Genomic DNA, 17,204 nt, shown 5'->3' on the forward strand with positions numbered 1-17,204 from the left:
ATCTCCCCCCCATCCTCCTTCCCCTCCCCACAGCACCTGTATATGTGTTTGTACGTATTTATTACTCTATTTTACTTGTACATATTTATTCTATTTTATTTTGTTAATATGTTGTCTGTTTCCCCCTTCTAGACTGTGAGCCCGCTGTTGGGTAGGGACCGTCTCTATATGTTGCCAACTTGTAGTTCCCAAGAGCTTAGTACAGTGCTTTGCACACAGTAAGCGCTCAATAAATACAATTGAATGAATGAATCTCCTCCAAGAGGCCTTCCCAGACTAAGCCCCACTTTTCCTCATCTCCCTCTCCCTTCTGCTTTGCCCTGACTTGCTCCCTTTGCTCTTCCCACCTCTCTCTGCCCCACAGCACTTATGTGTATATCCGTAATTTTATTTATATTGATGACTGTTAATTTGTATTGATGTCGTTCTTCCCCCTCCCTGCCTCCTAGACTGTGAGCTCGTTAGAGGCAGGGATTGTCACTCTTTATTGTTGTAGTATACTTTCCCAAGCGATTAGTACAGTGCTTTGTACACAGTAAGTGCTCAGTAAATGATGGAATGAATGAATACTTTTCTGATAAATGAATGTTGGGTGATACTATTGCTTTACCTGTAGAGACATGCCAGAGCATCTCTGTGCCGAGCTCCTGGCACAATTTGATTACGTGGACCTTTTTATACTGGAGTTGTTTCAAACTGGTCTCGAGTTCCACAAAGCCCGCTCTGTTTCAAAATGTTTATCAGACTGAGGCAGACTCTCAGCAGGGACACACCCTCAGAGCCAGCCTGGTGGCTTCAGAATTGAAAGCTGAACTTGATAAACTCTAAAGAGTTCTTGTTTCTGACTGCATATTCTTGAAATTAGGCATTAGGCATAACAGGCGCATAGGTTGCTGCAGGGCATGAGGGACCCTCTTAATCAGAAAGATTTCTTGAGTGCTTACTGTATACAGAGCACTGTATTAAGAATGTGGCACAGTATAATGGGCAGACATGATCTCTGCTTTTAGGGATGGGAAGCAGCATGGCACAGTGGAAAGAGCCCAGGCTTGGGAGTCAGAGGTCATGGGTTCAAATCCCAGCTCCACCGCTTGCCAGCTGTGTGACTTTGGGCAAGTCACCTGACTTCTCTGTGCCTCATCTGTAAAATGAGGATTAAGACTGTGAGCCCCCCGTGGGACAACCTGATCACCTTGTATCCTCCCCAGCGCTTAGAACGGTGCTTTGCACATAGTAAGCCCTTAACAAATGTCATCATTATTCAACTTGTACTTCCCAAGCACTTAGTACAGTGCTCTGCACACAGTAAGTGCTCAATAAATATGATTGAATGAATGAATCAGAAAGGAGTAGGATAAGGGATATGAGACTTACTTGAGAGGCTGGTTGGAGGAGATATGATTTTAATAGGGCAAGTGGGGAGAGTGGTGGTCTATTGGGTATGAACTGGGAGGAAGCTCTGGGACAGAGGGAGTAAATGGCCAAACACTCAGCAGTGAGATAGACGAGATCAGAGTACAGTGAATAAACTGGTGTTAAAGGAGTAAAGTGTGTGGACTGGGTTGTAGTAGGAGATTTATAAGGTGAGGTAGAAAGGGGAGAGCTGATTGAATGCATTGAGTGCCCAAGCAGCAGCTGGTCTTCACCTCTCTTTAGTTTGCCCAGCAGTACCATGTCACTTTTAGCGTGGCTCAGTGGAAAGAGCCGGGGCTTTGGAGTCAGAGGTCATGGGTTCAAATCCCGGCTCCGCCAATTATCAGCTGTGTGACTTTGGGCAAGTCACTTAACTTCTCTGTGCCTGTTACCTCATCTGTAAAATGGAGATTGACTGTGAGCGCCACGTGGGACAACCTGATCACCCTGCATCCCCCCAGGGCTTAGAACAGTGCTTTGCACATAGTAAGCGCTTAACAAATACCATTATTATTATTATTATTATTCCTGTCTTGAAAGGTGGCTGGGGGGCTGATGTAGACTGTGATCCCACTGTTGGGTAGGGACCGTCTCTATATGTGGCCAACTTGTACTTCCCAAGCGCTTAGTACAGTGCTCTGCACACAGTAAGCGCTCAATAAATACGATTGAAGAATGAATGAATGTAAACAAACAAAAAAAGCCTCCCGACACACTTGGGAACTGAAGCAAGATTTCAATCTGGGGCTCTTCTCTAGTCTGAAGGGTACTGAGATGGGCAAAGTATTGGAGAATTCAGCTCAAAGTTCCTAAGTTCCAAAATGTCTCTGAATGACCCTGGTTCTCAATTCTCATGACCTTGGGATGCAGTTGAACCAGGTGTCATTAAGAAGACCCCTGACTCCCATGGGTCCTGGACTTACCCCAAACTGGAGTTCATCAACTGTGTCGCACTCCAGGTTTCACCCAGGACAACTTTAGATTGGTACTATGAAGCCAGTGTGATTTTTGTGGATGGCCATGCTCCCGTTTGGTGAATCCCTCAAATTCTGGCCATCTTACGACTGGCTTATCCGGGCAGCTTCCAAGAGTGTTTAAAGTCACACAGAAAATAAGTTGCAGAGTTGGGATCAGAACCCAGGTCCTTTGTATCCCAGGCCCGTGCTCCTTCCACTAGGTCATGCTGCTTATTGTTATTATTAAGAAGGACATATCGCAGACTTCATAATAGTGAAGGAATCTGACGGAGAGTTTAATCCCTTATACGTTGTGAGGATCCAGGAGTTCAATCTATGCCTCTGGCCTGGGCATTGTTAGGCTATACTCTGGTCACAGGCTGAAAAGGAAGCAAGCAGAGTATCTACAGGAGCACTTGAATCCCAGATAGATGCAAACTAGAAGACCTAGGAAATGCAGTGAGGATTTTTCCAATGCCGAAATGTGGTGGGATACATTCCTCCCCACCGCCCACCAGGATTCTCCATTTTCATTCGTAGTAATGACAGCACATAATGTAATCACAGGATTTATGATGGGTACAATCTAAATGTATAGACATCATCCTTAGTACAGTGCTCTGCACACAGTAAGCACTCAATACGATTGAATGAATGAAATGGCCATGGTCAACTAATTAAATGGGCAGCTACCCTCCCTTCTGAGTACATGCTTATACCCTCAAAGCTAGTCATTTAAAATAAGAAATAATCCCTATTAAAATGGCTCATAAGATATAGCTAGCAGAGCTAGAGAAGCAGCGTGGCTCAGTGGAAAGAGCATGGGCTTGGGAGTCAGAGGTCATGGGTTCTAATCCTGACTGCGCCAATTATTGTCTGTGTGACTTTGGGCAAGTCACTTCACTTCTCTGTGCCTCAGTTGCCTCATCTGTAAAATGGGGATTAAAACTGTGAGCCCCACATGGGACAATCTGATCACCTTGTATCCCTCCAGCGCTTAGAACAGTGCTTTGTACATAAGTGCTTAACAAATACCATCATTATTATTATTGTTATTACACCTAAAAAAAATTGTGAAGATTTTTCGATATACCAAAAATGACCTAGTTTCTGTTCAAGGAAAACTGCATGTTTATAGTGGAAAGTGTTTAAAAGAAGCTATCTGGAGAACCTGAAGGACCCTCCCTTTTTTTCCCACTCTTTCCCTCTCTCCCCAGCCCCCCAATCCACTCCTCCTACCCCTACAAGTATTTGTTTTATCCTGGGATGGGCAGATTTACTGCAACCCCAGCTGTAAATGGCTGGTTACCCCCATCCACCACAAGTGCCTCCCTGGCACTCTCTGGAGGGCAGAACTTTCTCAAGCTCTTTCTGCCCCAAACCTTTTTCCTTTGTGTAATCCAAAAAAAAAAAAGTAATTTTAAATTAATTTCATTCTAAGGTCATTAATGTGATTTATATAGTAAAATAGTGCAGGACAATTTCTAGTCCAGATTCCTTTGGCATTTTGCTACTATTTCTATAATTTCATTAAAGATATAGAACGAATAAATATCCTTGTTATTGTAACACTAGGTAAAAGTTGAGATTTTACATATATTTAGACCAAGGAATGTAGAAATTGAAGTTTCTGTGGTGCTTTCTTTCCGAATATGTGCATTCACTGGATTTTTCCTCGTTAGAAGCCGATAGAAAATAAACCACAAAGCTTTACAAATTTTGTAAGATGACATGTAAAAAGGTACATTCGTGACCCTCGGTGGTTATGCAAACATCCCTAAGACTATGCCGTGGTTTTTCTCTTGTCTTACGTTGTCGAGTCGTTTTCAACCCCCAGCGACTCCATGGACGCGTCTCTCCCGGAACGCCCACCTCCATCTGCAGTGTATCCATAAAATTTTCTTGGTTAAAAATATGGAAGTGGTTTACCATTGCCGCCTTCTGCGCAGGCAACTTGAGTCTCCGCCCTCGACTCTTTCCCATGCACAGAGAGTTTCGACTTGTAGCTGATTGCCTTCCACTCGCTAGCCACTGGCCAAGCTAGGATGGAATGGGTATGCCTCTTCTTAACTCTTCCCTTCTCCCATAGTGAAGACTGGTGGAGTCCTGGAAACTCTCCCAGTGCCATCCTGAGAGGGTTTGCTGTAGATTTACCTTACAGTCAATTCTCACCACTAAGTCTTCCCACCATTGCCCCCTAAAACAACACTGCATTAGGAAATCGCTATACTAACACTTGAATTCCTTTTTTAACAAGGTAAACTATGCATTCTCTAAATAACACAATGATCAAGCAGGCATTCAGCCATAAGGGACAGGTCCAGTTGTCTGTCTCAGATGACGCAGGTCATGCATTTGTAGGGTCAAGTAAGCACCGTAGTTTTCCAGTCAGTCTTCCAGTTTCCAACAGAATCAGCCTCATTATCTTAGCTGAGCTCTTCCTTGGATATTAAAGCATCTTTTATGTTTGAGTTTTCTGCACAAAAAGTAGGAAGAAATAAGAAAGCATCGTAAGTCTTAGATTTAAACAGGATAACGAACAAATGTTTTGTGTGTGTGTGTGTGTGTGTGTGTCTAAAAGTTTCATCATCATCAATCGTATTTATTGAGCTTACTATGTGCAGAGCACTGAACTAAGCGCTTGGGAAGTACAGATTGGCAACATATAGAGACAGTCCCTACCCAACAGTGGGCTCACAGTCTAGAAGGGGGAGACAGAGAACAAAACCAAACATATTAACAAAATAAATAGAATAGATATGTACAAGTAAAAGTTGTACAAGTAACAAGTCCTGTTATGGGCAGGGATGATTTTTACCAACTCTCTCCTCCTGTACTTCCTACATTGATCTGTACACAGTAAACACTCGATAAATATGACTGATAGAAACCAGCGCAAATGAAATTAATCTCTTCTTCTGGATTTGGCTGGAGAATGAACCTCTTGCTGGGCTGGCAGCAGTCTGTAGACCAAATCTTGCCTCTCGCTGTCCTAGACCCTTCTCTATGGGTGGCTGCGGTTGGGGTTTCTAATCCTTGGAAGCTGATCGAACAGGGCTTTGCTTTACTGTTTCAGCAGAGCAGGTTTCAGCTCTAGCTGGCAACTTTCATTTGAGCCTGCACTTTGGCTGGGCAGCTTGCAGACTTGTGGAAACCCTTAGTATCATATTTGGATTGAATTCACAAATCAGTATGGCCTCTTATTAAACTTGATCAGGTAAATGGAGTAGGGAGGGATTGAATAACTTCACCCCAGGCCGAGAGGGGGTCAGATATCAAATATACCCAACCTAGGATAGAGGGGAGATGAAATATAAAAACATGCATTGAACCATCTGCTGAAGGCTCTAGGGAATAAGTACGAGTCCTGTAGAAATTAGATGTGAGCCAAATGAAAATGAGGCAGTAATAATAATAGTATTAAGTGCTTACTATGTGCTAAACAGTGCACTGAGAACTGAGGTGGAAAGAGGCTACTTGATTGGATGCCATCCCTGTCCCATAGAGCTAACACTGTAAGGCTGTAGACTTATATTTAAAAATCTCTTCTATTTTCTGTGTGTATAGTTTACATGGGAATTGGTTTACATGAGAAGCACCGTGGCTCAGTGGAAAGAACACGGGCTTTGGAGTCAGAGGTCATGGGTTCAAATCCCAGCTCTGCCAACTGTCAGCTGTGTGACTTTGGGCAAGTCTCTTAACTTCCCTGTGCCTGTTACCTCATCTGTAAAATGGGGATTAAAACTGTGAGCCCCCTGTGGGACACTCTGATCACCTTGTAACCTCCCCAGCACTGAGAACAGTGCTTTGAACATAGTAAGCACTTAACAAATACCATTATTATTATTATGGTTGTGTTTGCATCCTAACGTGCTCAATACACACTATTGATTGATGGGATGTAGGCAGGTACTGTGCCTTCCAGGTGGAGATAATGAGAGAGGAGCAGGAGGTGAGGATGAGGGAGAAAGGAAGTGGCTGGGTTGTTTGTCTGGAGGTCAGCAATGCAAGTGCATAGAATTGTGTGCTCCAGAACCAAGAGTTGAGGGTTTGTGAATAGCTGTTTGGGGGGCACTGAAGAACGGCTATTTTTTTTTTTTTAAAGAAACAAACAAAAAAACCTCTCCCTCTAAACAGTGGTTTCTCCTAGCCTAGGTCTTTGCCTTCTTGCAGCTGACAATTGACTGTCTGTTAATGCTATCTTAGGTAAACCCACAAGTTTTAGGAAAAAAACCCGAATCCTCAAGTAACCTACTGGTATGACTGCCCAGGAACCCCTTTACGCTTCAGCTAAACGTGAATTTTGCCAGCAGGTTTCAGCTCTGGCTGGAATCTGTTTCATTTGAGCCTGCACTTTGGCTGTGCAGTTTGCAGACATGTGTATGCCCCTAGGCAGTTCAGGAACAGCTCAAGTGACAGCTGCTTCCCAGTACCACCACTCCCCTCCTGGCACCATCAGCGGGGCTGGACTCTGAAAGCTGTAGATTTCCACAAAGAACCTTCTTGTGTGCTTTTTTGCTGCCACTACATTACATAACCCGTAATGTAACCTGCATCTTTTGCTTTTGGGTCAGCAAAGGAGCAATGAACACTCTTTACTACTGCTCATGGCCACCCCAATTCCAATTCCAAATGGTGCTCTTCAAAGGAGATTCTAATCAGGAATGAAGATAATCTACCAAGAAGTTCTTTCCAGAAATTCACCTTGCCCAGTGCTGACTAGTTTTGATTTTTTTTTTCTCCTTCTCCTTAATAGAGGCACCACAATGCCTTTAAAGCCCATCCCTTTAGGAGAAAAAGACCACAAATGTGTATAGAGATTTCAGATAGGTTATTAACTGATAATGGACTTTCTGGGTCACCGATAGAGAACCAGCAGTAACATAAAACATTCGATGCGGCTTAGTGGAAAGAGCACGGGCTTGGCAATCAGAGGTCGTAGGTTCTAATACTGGCTCTGCCACTTGTCTGCTGTGTGACCTTGGGCAACTCACTTAACTTCTCTGTGCCTCAGGTAACTCATCTTTAAATTGGGAATTAAGACTGTGAGCCCCATGTGGGACAACCTGATTACCTTGTATCTGCCCCAGCACTTAGAACAATGTGTGGCACATAGAGCTCTGCAAATACCATCTTCATCATCATCATTATTATTGTTATTATTCACTATTGCTTCTTCCCCAGAACAGAAGGAAATGGAGGGAGCTATTTCCTAACTTGGATTCTTTTGGTTTCAACAGAACTTAAAAGAAGGCTTGGGTCCTATGAGGATTTGGGTGAAATGCTGAATTAATTGTTATTCAAATGAAAACAAAAAAGTATCATCACCATGAATCCTCTTGGCTTAAGCCCCAAGAATGTAAATGGCAAAAATAGAAATGTACACTGCTTAGGCCTGTTGCGTTCTGTCACCTTAGAGAGAGTTCTGGCACCAATGATGATAAAGCCAAACATGCCTTCTACATACTCAATAACTGTTTTTTTAATCTTTGGTTCCTAATTTTTGTTTGCATCTGTATTCCTAAACAAATGTTTTAATAATAAAATAGTTGCATAGACAATGTGCTGACCAATTATTATCAGAAACACTGGCTACTCACAGAAATAGCTTAGTCATTAAGTAGGAGTTAGTATTGAAGAAATGCAACATTGAGAGCATAAACAATATTGTTACTAGTCAGTCCAGTGATCCACTGAGCCTAGTATACTATTTCTGATAATGGCACCAAAGTAAAATGAAGAAACAAAGTGGTTGTTGATTTCTTGTATTCCAAGGAGCAGTGTGGCTTAGTGAAAAGAGTGTGGCCCTGGGAATCAAAAGTCTGGGTCTCTATTTGTTGTTGAATTGCACACAATAAGTGCTCGATAAATATGATTGAAAGAATGAATCAGTGGTATTTGAGTGCTTACTGAAGGCAGAGCACTGTTCTAAGTGCATGGGAGAGTACAATACAGCAGAGTTGGTAGAGACATTCCCTGCCCACAAGGATTTACACTTGTTGCATGCAAAATGATCCCTGATCATTGCTCTGCATAGTAAGTGAGATGCACACATGATTCGGACGGTCTCAGAATGGTCAGACACCACACCTTGGGCGGTGATCAGTGTCAGATCCCGAAGACACTTTTTAGGTTACATTTATACCCAAACAGTAACCCCCCTTCTTGCCCCTCCCCTATATGCACTTTTCATTCATTCAATCATATTTGTTGAGCACTTTGTGCAGAGCACTGTACTAAGCACTTGGGAGAGTATACAATTATAAACACATTACCTGCCCACAACAAGATTACAGTCTAGCAGGGGAGGCAGACATTAATATGAATAAATAAATTACAGATATACATAAGTGCTGTGGAGCTGGGAAGGGGGATAAATGAAGGAAGCAAATAAGGGCAAAGCAGAAGGGAGTTGGGGGGAAAAAATGATAAAAGCCTAGTCAGAGAGGGCCTCTTGGAGGAGATGTGCCTTCAATAAGACTTTGAAGCAGGGGGAGAGTAAGTGTTGGATATGTGGAGGGAGAGAGATCTGCAGTGAGATAAACAAGACTGAGGTACAATGAGAAGGTGAGCGTTAGAGGAGTGAGGTGTGTGGGCTGGGTTGTAGCAGGAGAGTAGTGAGGGGAGGGTAGGAGTGGGCAAGGTGATAAACGATGAAGAAGGGTTCTAATCCTGGTTTTGGTAATCGTCTTCTGTATGACCTTGGACACATCACTTAATGTATTTTTGCCTCAGTTTCCTTATCTGTAAAATGGAGAATAAACACCTGTTCTCCCTCTTACTTACATTATGGGACAGGGATATACCAAATCCAACGGCTCCTACTCTGTTTTAATCCTCCTCGAACTTTCAGCTGCCTTTGACACTGTGGACCGCCCCCTTCTCCTCAACACGCTACCCAACTCTCCTGGTTCTCCTCTTATCTCTCCAGCAGTTTATTCTCAGTCTCCTTTGCAGGCTGCTCCTCCCCCTCCCATCCCTTTACTGTAGGGGTTCCTCAAGGGTCAGTTCTTGGTCCCCTTCTGTTCTCTATCTACACTCACTCCCTTGGTGAACTCATTCGCTCCCACGGCTTCAACTATCATCTCTACGCTGATGACACCCAAATCTACATCTCTGCCCCTGCTCGCTCTCCCTCCCTCCAGGCTCATGTCTTCCCCTACCTTCAGGACATCTCCACCTGGATGTCTGCCCGCCATCTAAAACTCAATATGTCCAAGACTGAACTCCTTATCTTCCCTCCCAAACCCTGGCCTCTCCCTGACTTTCCCATCACTATAGACAGCACTACCATCCTTCCTGTCTCACAAGCCGGCAACCTTGGTGTCATCCTCGACTCTGCTCTCTCGTTCACCCCTCACATCCAATCCGTCACCAAATTCTGCTGGTCTCACCTCTGCAACATTGCCAAGATCCACCCTCTCCTTTCCATTCAAACCGCTACCCTGCTGGTTCAATCTCTCATCCTATCCTGACAGGATTACTGCATCAGCCTCCTCTGATCTCCCATCCTCCTGTCTCTTCCCACTTCAGTCTATACTTCATGCTGCTGCCCAGATCATCTTTGTGCAGAAACGTTCTGGGCATGTTACTCCCCTTCTCAAAAATCTCCAGTGGCTACCAGTCAAACTACGCATCAGGCAAAATCTCCTCACTCTCGGCTTCAAGGCTGTCCATCACCTCGCCCCCTCCTACCTCACCTCCCTTCTTTCCTTCTCCAGCCCAGCCCGCACCCTCTGCTCCTCTGCCACTAACCTCCTCACTGTGCCTCATTCTCGCCTGTCCCGCCATCAACCCCCACCCCACGTCCTCCCCCTGGCCTGGAATGCTCTCCCTCTGCCCATCCGCCAAGTTAGCTCTCTTCCTCCCTTCAAAGCCCTACTGAGAGCTCACCTCCTCCAGGAGGCCTTCCCAGACTGAGCCCCCTCTTTTCTCTCCCCCTCCCCATCCCCCCGCCTTACCTCCTTCCCCTCCCCACAGCACCTGTATATAAGTTTGTACAGATTTATTAATCTATTTTACTTGTACATATTTACTATTCTATTTACTTTGTTAATGATGTGCATCTAGCTTTACTTCTATTTATTCTGATGACTTGACACCTATCCACATGTTTTGTTGTCTGTCTCCCCCCTTCTAGACTGTGAGCCCGTTGTTGGGTAGGGACTGTCTCTCTATGTTGCCAACTTGTACTTACTAAGTGCTTAGTACAATGCTCTGCACACAGTAAGCGCTCAATAAATACAATTGAATGAATGAATATGTCCAAGCTGATTAATTTTTACCTACCCCAGTGCTTAGAACTGTGCTTGACACCAGTGCTTAATAAATACCATAATACTCCCTCTTCTCTTCACCTCCCCATACCCCGCCAAGCCAGCTAGAGCTGTTGAACCCTAAAGAAATTTGTGAGAGCCAGGCTCAGACCGAGAGAGCCTAAATGGTGTGGTTTTTCATATTTGGGTTCAAATTTTTATTCAGCAGTGGGTTCATTTCTTTGTATTAGGAAGAACAGCATAAAGAGCTATACTCTCAATGAAGCATCCCTGGTTTATATTGCATGGAATTAAATGGGTCTATGGAGTAACAGCACATAAAAATAAATACAAAATATGCCTGAGCTGTAGAGAGAGCTTTTGGTTTCCTATGGGCCTCAATATTCAGATTAAGTGGAGGAGGCTTGTAGCCATTGCGTGAATATAATAGGGGCAGCGAGGGCAGCGAACTGTTTGTATGTGTGTGTCTGTCTCCACTCTGCTCAGAAGCACCTGGAAGAGGAGGTAGAAAGTGGGTGTGCAGGGAATGTTCTGTATTTCTTGTTTGCTGAGCTATGATAATTCAATTAGAAATGTGAATTTGGGAGAATAACATTGAGGAAAATATATACTGCACCCTACTAAAAGTTGTAGGCTTACCTTTGTCACTCGCTGGACAACGCAGAAAATCAGGAGGATGACACCAATGATACCAAATTCCACAGCATAAATAATGACTGCTGTCACTAAATAGAAGGCACACAGAGCTCACAGTGAGTTACAAAGAAGTGAAATGAGTAGAACTGCAGAGCAGTGATAGAAGAGCATTAGCACATCGTGATTTTCTCCAAGGGGGCAGAAGAAGAAGCACACTCAAAATTTAAATGCTTAAAAGGCCCGATTGATTCTTTAAGCAGTGTGGCTCAGTGGGAAGAGTATGGGCTTGGGAGTCAGAGGTCATGGGTTCAAATTCCGGCTCTGCCACTTGTCTGTTGTGTGACTTTGGGCAAGTCACTTAATTTCTCTGTGCCTCAGTTAGCTCATCTGTAAAATGGGGGCAGACTGTGAGCCCCATGTGGGACAACCTGATCACCATGTATCCCCCTAGCACTTAGAAGAGTGCTTCGTACATAGTAAGTGCTTAACAAATACCATTATTATTATTATTATTATTATGTATTGTTCAAATATTAAAATGTCATAGATAATAATAAACCAAAATTTTTTCAACATAGAAAGGACTCTTTATATTATGGGAGGGAAGCAAAGAAATTCTGCAGTTCCAAGGCCCAATATGTCCCCTCTGTATCTTCATTATGAGGGGAGTTTCCACTGCTATCATTATTATTATTGCAAATAAGCATTTACCATGAGCCCCTGTATTCAGTTGTCAGATTAGAGAGACATGGTTATGTCTACAAAACAGAATTGTTTCTGGGTTTAAATCCATTCAGGTCAAAAAGCCACTGACAGGAAAGAATGACTGGAGGGATTATGCTTATCTTGATTTTTTACATTGACCGAATTATTCAGATAGTGGCTGGACCCTTCACTTGACTCTTGAGTTTACAATAGGCAAACCAAAGAATTTAAAAGTGTCTCGGGCAGATTGCTTCTACCATGTAATCATTTTAACCATCCTGCTCTGTTATTTTTTAACCCAATCCAAAGGAGGGAGCAATAACCAACATTTCTTAATGCAATTGAGTCTTGTCCATTTTGGGCTCCCAGACGCAAGGCAGGTGACTGTGGGATGATTTCTTCATGCACATTTCCTGATTGGCCTAGGCATTTACAGTGACGGATCATGTCAAGAGGTGCTGATAGTTCTGCCATCTCTCTCCTTCCTCTCTCCTTCATTCCCCCGTTTCCATCCCTGTTCCCCCACTCCCTCCACTCTACTGCTGCTCTTCTCAGACTCTGAGGATGGCCCTAGATCACCCAGCCGGGCAGCAAGTTGAGGTCCCAGATTTGTAACATGATGTTGGAGAGGGAGACACCAAGTCTGAGAAACTCTGTCAAGTAAGGGAAACACCAGGGTTCCTAGAGCAGGAGTGGAGTTGATGCTTGGGATGAGGTCCTTCTTACATTTTATGGTATGTATATAGCATTGGAGAGACACCAGACAGACAGCATTGGCTTCACACTAGACAGAGACTGATTGTTCGCTATAAATACCACCAATTTATTGATAGGCACTAAGAATTTTTGGATTGCTCCATGTGGCAGTGGTATCACATCTTTCTTTTCTTTTCAATAAAGTACTTATAAAGTACTTATAAAAAGAGTTGTCATTTCATTCATTCAATTGTATTGAGCGCTCACTGTGTGCAGAGCACTGTACTAAGCGCTTGGGAAGTACAAGTTGGCAACATATAGAGGCGGTCCCCACCCAACAGTGGGCTCACAATCTAGAAGGGGGAGACAGAGAACAAAACAAACCATATTAACAGAATAAAATAAATAGAATAAATATGTACAAGCAAAATAGAGTAATAAATACGTACAAACATATATACATATATACAGGTGTTGTGCTGTCCACTTTAGACCAGACTTATATTGGCTCGGCCTAAGACTGGGTGAACCAAGTGAAGAGTTTTTAAATTATTTTAATTTGCTCCAAGTAAACAACTGAACTTTGCAAATTCTAGCCCCAAGGGTGTGGTCTTTTTAGTGAAACTATCTCATTAGCCCACCTAAGTCAGCAAATTGATGATAAACCCAGCCTCAATGCAGATGGGAAAATAGGAGGAGCCAACGGAGATAGAATGTTGTTCCTGAATATCAGCAAGGAATATGGAATACTGACTCTGCCTCAGAACCCAAATAACCACCAGACTCTAGGGGCCTTTGGAAATTTATTCCTACTTTAAAGTCACTCCTTGGCCAATCAGGAAGTTACTTCTTTCAGGCAAGTGCATGGCATTCCATACAATTTCTGTTCTTTAGAGTTAGCAACAAAAAAGAGAAACTAGGGAGCAAAGTGGGGCTGTTGCGAGGTTGGAAAGTCTACATGAAACGGTTGGCATACCTGGTCCTGTGAACATGTGGTCCATTTCAGGCTCTGTTGATGGGTGTGGGGGGAGGGAAGGAGGAAAAGGACAGAGTTAGAAGATTGTTACTCTCTGTAATTAGAATATTTCGGGTTTCTTTCAGGTGAAGAAAAGATAACAGGAGAATGTTACTTTTGTCAGTGCAGTGCTTAGTACAGTCCCCTGAGCACAGTAGGTTCTTAATAAATACCATTATTACTACTAGGTCATGGGAAGCAGCATGTCTTAATGGAAGGAGCATGGGCCTGGGAGTTGGAGGAGTTGAGTTTCAATCCCAGCTCAGCCACACACCTGCTGTGTGACTTTGGCAAGTCACTTGACTTCTCTGTGCTGCAGTTCCCTCATCTGAAAGTTAGGGATCCAGTATGTGGTCTCCCTCCTACTTAAACTGTGAGCCCCAAGTATGACCTGATTATAATAATAATAATGGTATTTGTTAAGGGCTTAACTATGTTCCAGGCACTGTACTAAGCTCTGGGGTTGATAGAAGCAAATCGGATTGGACCTAGTCCCTGTCCCATGTGGGGCTCACAGTCTCAATCCCCATTTTACAGATGAGGTAACTGAGGCCCAGAGAATTGAAGAGACTTGCCTGAGGTCACACAGCAGACAAGTGGCCAAGCCGGTATTAGAACCCATGACCTTCTGATTCCCAGGCCCATGCTTTATCCACTACGCCATGCTGCTTCTCCTTCTTGTATTCAGTAAGTGCTTGGCTCATAGTAAGCACTTAAATGTCTTTATTGGTAATCAGAAAATCTGTACTATTTCTGGCTATATTGTTCTTTCTCCTTCTCCCACTATTCATAGATAACTTTTGTCTGTCCGTTCAACCGATGGGTTATGCATTCTGGAGGGCAATGATCATGTCAGATTTCTGTTGTACTCTGTGCTGAATACAGTGTTTCCCACTTAATTGCTCAATAAATACCACTGATGATGAAGGCCAAGCTGCAGAATAGAGGAGTTCTTTGTGACAATTTTCCCCTCCTGACACCCTCCCTCACTAGACGGTAAGCTCCTTGAGGGCTGGACTCATGTCTTCTAACTCTTTTATTTTTCCAAGCCCATAGTACAGTGCTCTGTACAGAGTAAGTGCCCAACAAAAACTATCAACTAAGTGATCCCCATACCCTCAGGATCTAAACATCCCCTTCTGGAGCAACCAACCACCAAAATCACCTTTCCTACCACTATGGCCTCCTGCTCTAGGACTTTGAGGTGAGGTATGCACACTTCCATACATGTTACATATAGGTGTATCAAAATCCCAACTCCCATGAGAACATCCAAGAGAACTGGATGGTTAAAAGATCTGATGAAGGACCCATTCAAGTCCCCACATGAAATCTTTAAGCAGCCATGCAGTCATTTCAAGAGGAAATAGAAGATTCATGGACAGGAGCTCAAAGGCATATTTGGCTGATGTAAACTTTATCATGCACATTAACAAGGGGTTGCAGGAATGTGATGTCATTGGGAGTTTACCACCTGAAACATCACTGCTTCCTCATATAACAATAATAATGGAATTTATTAAGTGCTTACTATGTGCAAAGCACTGTTCTAAGCACTTGGGAGGTTACAAGGTGATCAGGTTGTCCCACGGGGGGGCTCACAGTCTTAATCCCCATTTTACAGATGAGGTAACTGAGGCACAGTGAAGTTAAGTGACTTGCCCAAAGTCACACAGCTGACAATTGGCGGAGCTGGCATTTGAACCCATTTCCACTGATTCCAAAGCCCGTGCTCTTTCCACTGAGCCACACTGCTCTGGATTTGGACAGCTGTGGTGAGGACGCAAAAAGGAGTAGACTGGCCAAGGGCACAGCAAATGGGTACGGGGAGGCGACTTCTCAGCCAAGGTGGCGGTCAGCTCATGAGTGCAGAAAGCAGGGCAGGAACAACCCCAGGTGCTAGATGTGGCAACTGTAGCCCCAAACCAAAGGTTCTTTCCTGTAGGACCCAGGGCCAAAGAGACTGCTCATTACGCGTTGGCCTTCTCTGTCACCCTGACCCACCCTCACTGTTAGTAATGCATAAAACGTGAAGGAAAATAACAACCACATTCTACAAATACACTCCCTCCCCCCTTCCCCTCTCATTGAATATCCTTTATCTGCTCTTGTGGCCCTTGTCCTGGAAACTCCCCCAAACCAGAGGGCAAAACTTACATTCTATCTCATCATCTTCTGGGGTTCTTTGCAATCAGAACTTGAGTTGTGGTATACCCAAATGAAATGATCATCCAGCTCATAGCTTTTATATTAAAAAGGGAGAAGCAAGCCACAAGGCTCTCTAGAACTAGTGCCCTTTAGTAATGTCTGTCCCCAGCATATGAATGGTTCCGACATGGCATTGGGGTTGACTCCTGTGTGCATTATTTCCATGATGTAGCAATAATAATAATGGCATTCATTAAGCGCTTACTATGTGCAAAGCACTGTTCTAAGTGCTTGGGAGGTTACAAGGTGATCAGGTTGTCCCACGGGGGGCTCACAGTCTTAATTCCCATTTTACAGATGAGGTAACTGAGGCACAGAGAAATTGTGACTTGTCCAAAGTCACACAGCTGACAATTGGCGGAGCTGGGATTTGAACTCATGACCTCTGACTCCAAAGCCCGTGCTCCTTCCACTGAGCCACGCTGCTTCTCAACTTATATCTGCCCCAATGCTTAAAGCCGTGTTCACTGAATACCATAACAATTTTACTAATAAAATGATTTACAAAAGGCCTGGGAATGAATTCTTGAGCCATGGAGGCCTTTAATCTCAATACTGGGGGAGAGGAAGAGGACCTTGAGTGCTAGTAGACCACGTTAGTGTTTCCTGGGAAGTCTTCTACTGGACTGCTTGAAGGAAGACATGTATCTTGTCATTTATTGACCAAACCTCCTTCCACAAATATGCATTTTATAGAGTCTTTCTCCTTCTCTTTTTTTCTCTTTCTCCTCTCTCTCTCTCTCATGCACGCACATGCACATACCTCAACCTGTTTGACAATTCTTAGCTTTAGCAGCCAACAAAGAAGAAAATTCATATATACTTTGGATGGCAGGGGTAAGAGGGAGCTTTGGGAGCGAGGGAGGTAGGAATACATGGGAAAGTTCCAAGGGCAAGTATAGGGAAGGAACCCTTAGGTGTTGCAGTAAGGAAGAACTCTTGGAAAGCTAGTTTTGTGAAAGGGATGAGGATCGGAGGGCAGCACGTTGCTAAGATTCTGCTCATTTTAGCAGTTCAGCGGATACCCTGACACAAATCATTCACAAACAAGTTCATCAAGAAGATCAAACCTCCTCCTGGTGCAGGCCTGATTACAGGTGAGCTCATTTGCTTTCGGGTTGTCGTAGGAGCAGGTGCAGTTCTGGATAATGTGCCAGGAAGGTTGGAAACATGCCCTGGGAAAAACAAAGGAAGATGATCCAAAAGGTATCACAGGGGTGTCATTCTGCATACTGCTAAAACTGTACTGGGCCCCACTAGAAACCAAAAGAAAGGGAATATGAATGAGAGACAAAGAAG

At 43.8% G+C, this 17,204-nt stretch overlaps 1 long non-coding RNA gene across 1 annotated transcript; it reads right to left on the reverse strand.

Annotated features, from left to right (window-relative positions):
• Positions 1-4,170: 4,170 nt before the first annotated feature.
• LOC119935593 lies at positions 4,171-11,362 on the reverse strand. The gene is made up of 3 exons (XR_005453389.1): positions 11,285-11,362; positions 4,745-4,845; positions 4,171-4,247 (listed from the first exon to the last, which is right to left on the reverse strand). It is a non-coding gene; the product is annotated as an uncharacterized LOC119935593 (long non-coding RNA).
• Between the last annotated feature and the right edge of the window lie 5,842 nt (positions 11,363-17,204).

This window comes from Tachyglossus aculeatus, chromosome 12, assembly GCF_015852505.1.
Source record: "Tachyglossus aculeatus isolate mTacAcu1 chromosome 12, mTacAcu1.pri, whole genome shotgun sequence".
NCBI classification, from domain to species: Eukaryota; Metazoa; Chordata; class Mammalia; order Monotremata; family Tachyglossidae; genus Tachyglossus; species Tachyglossus aculeatus.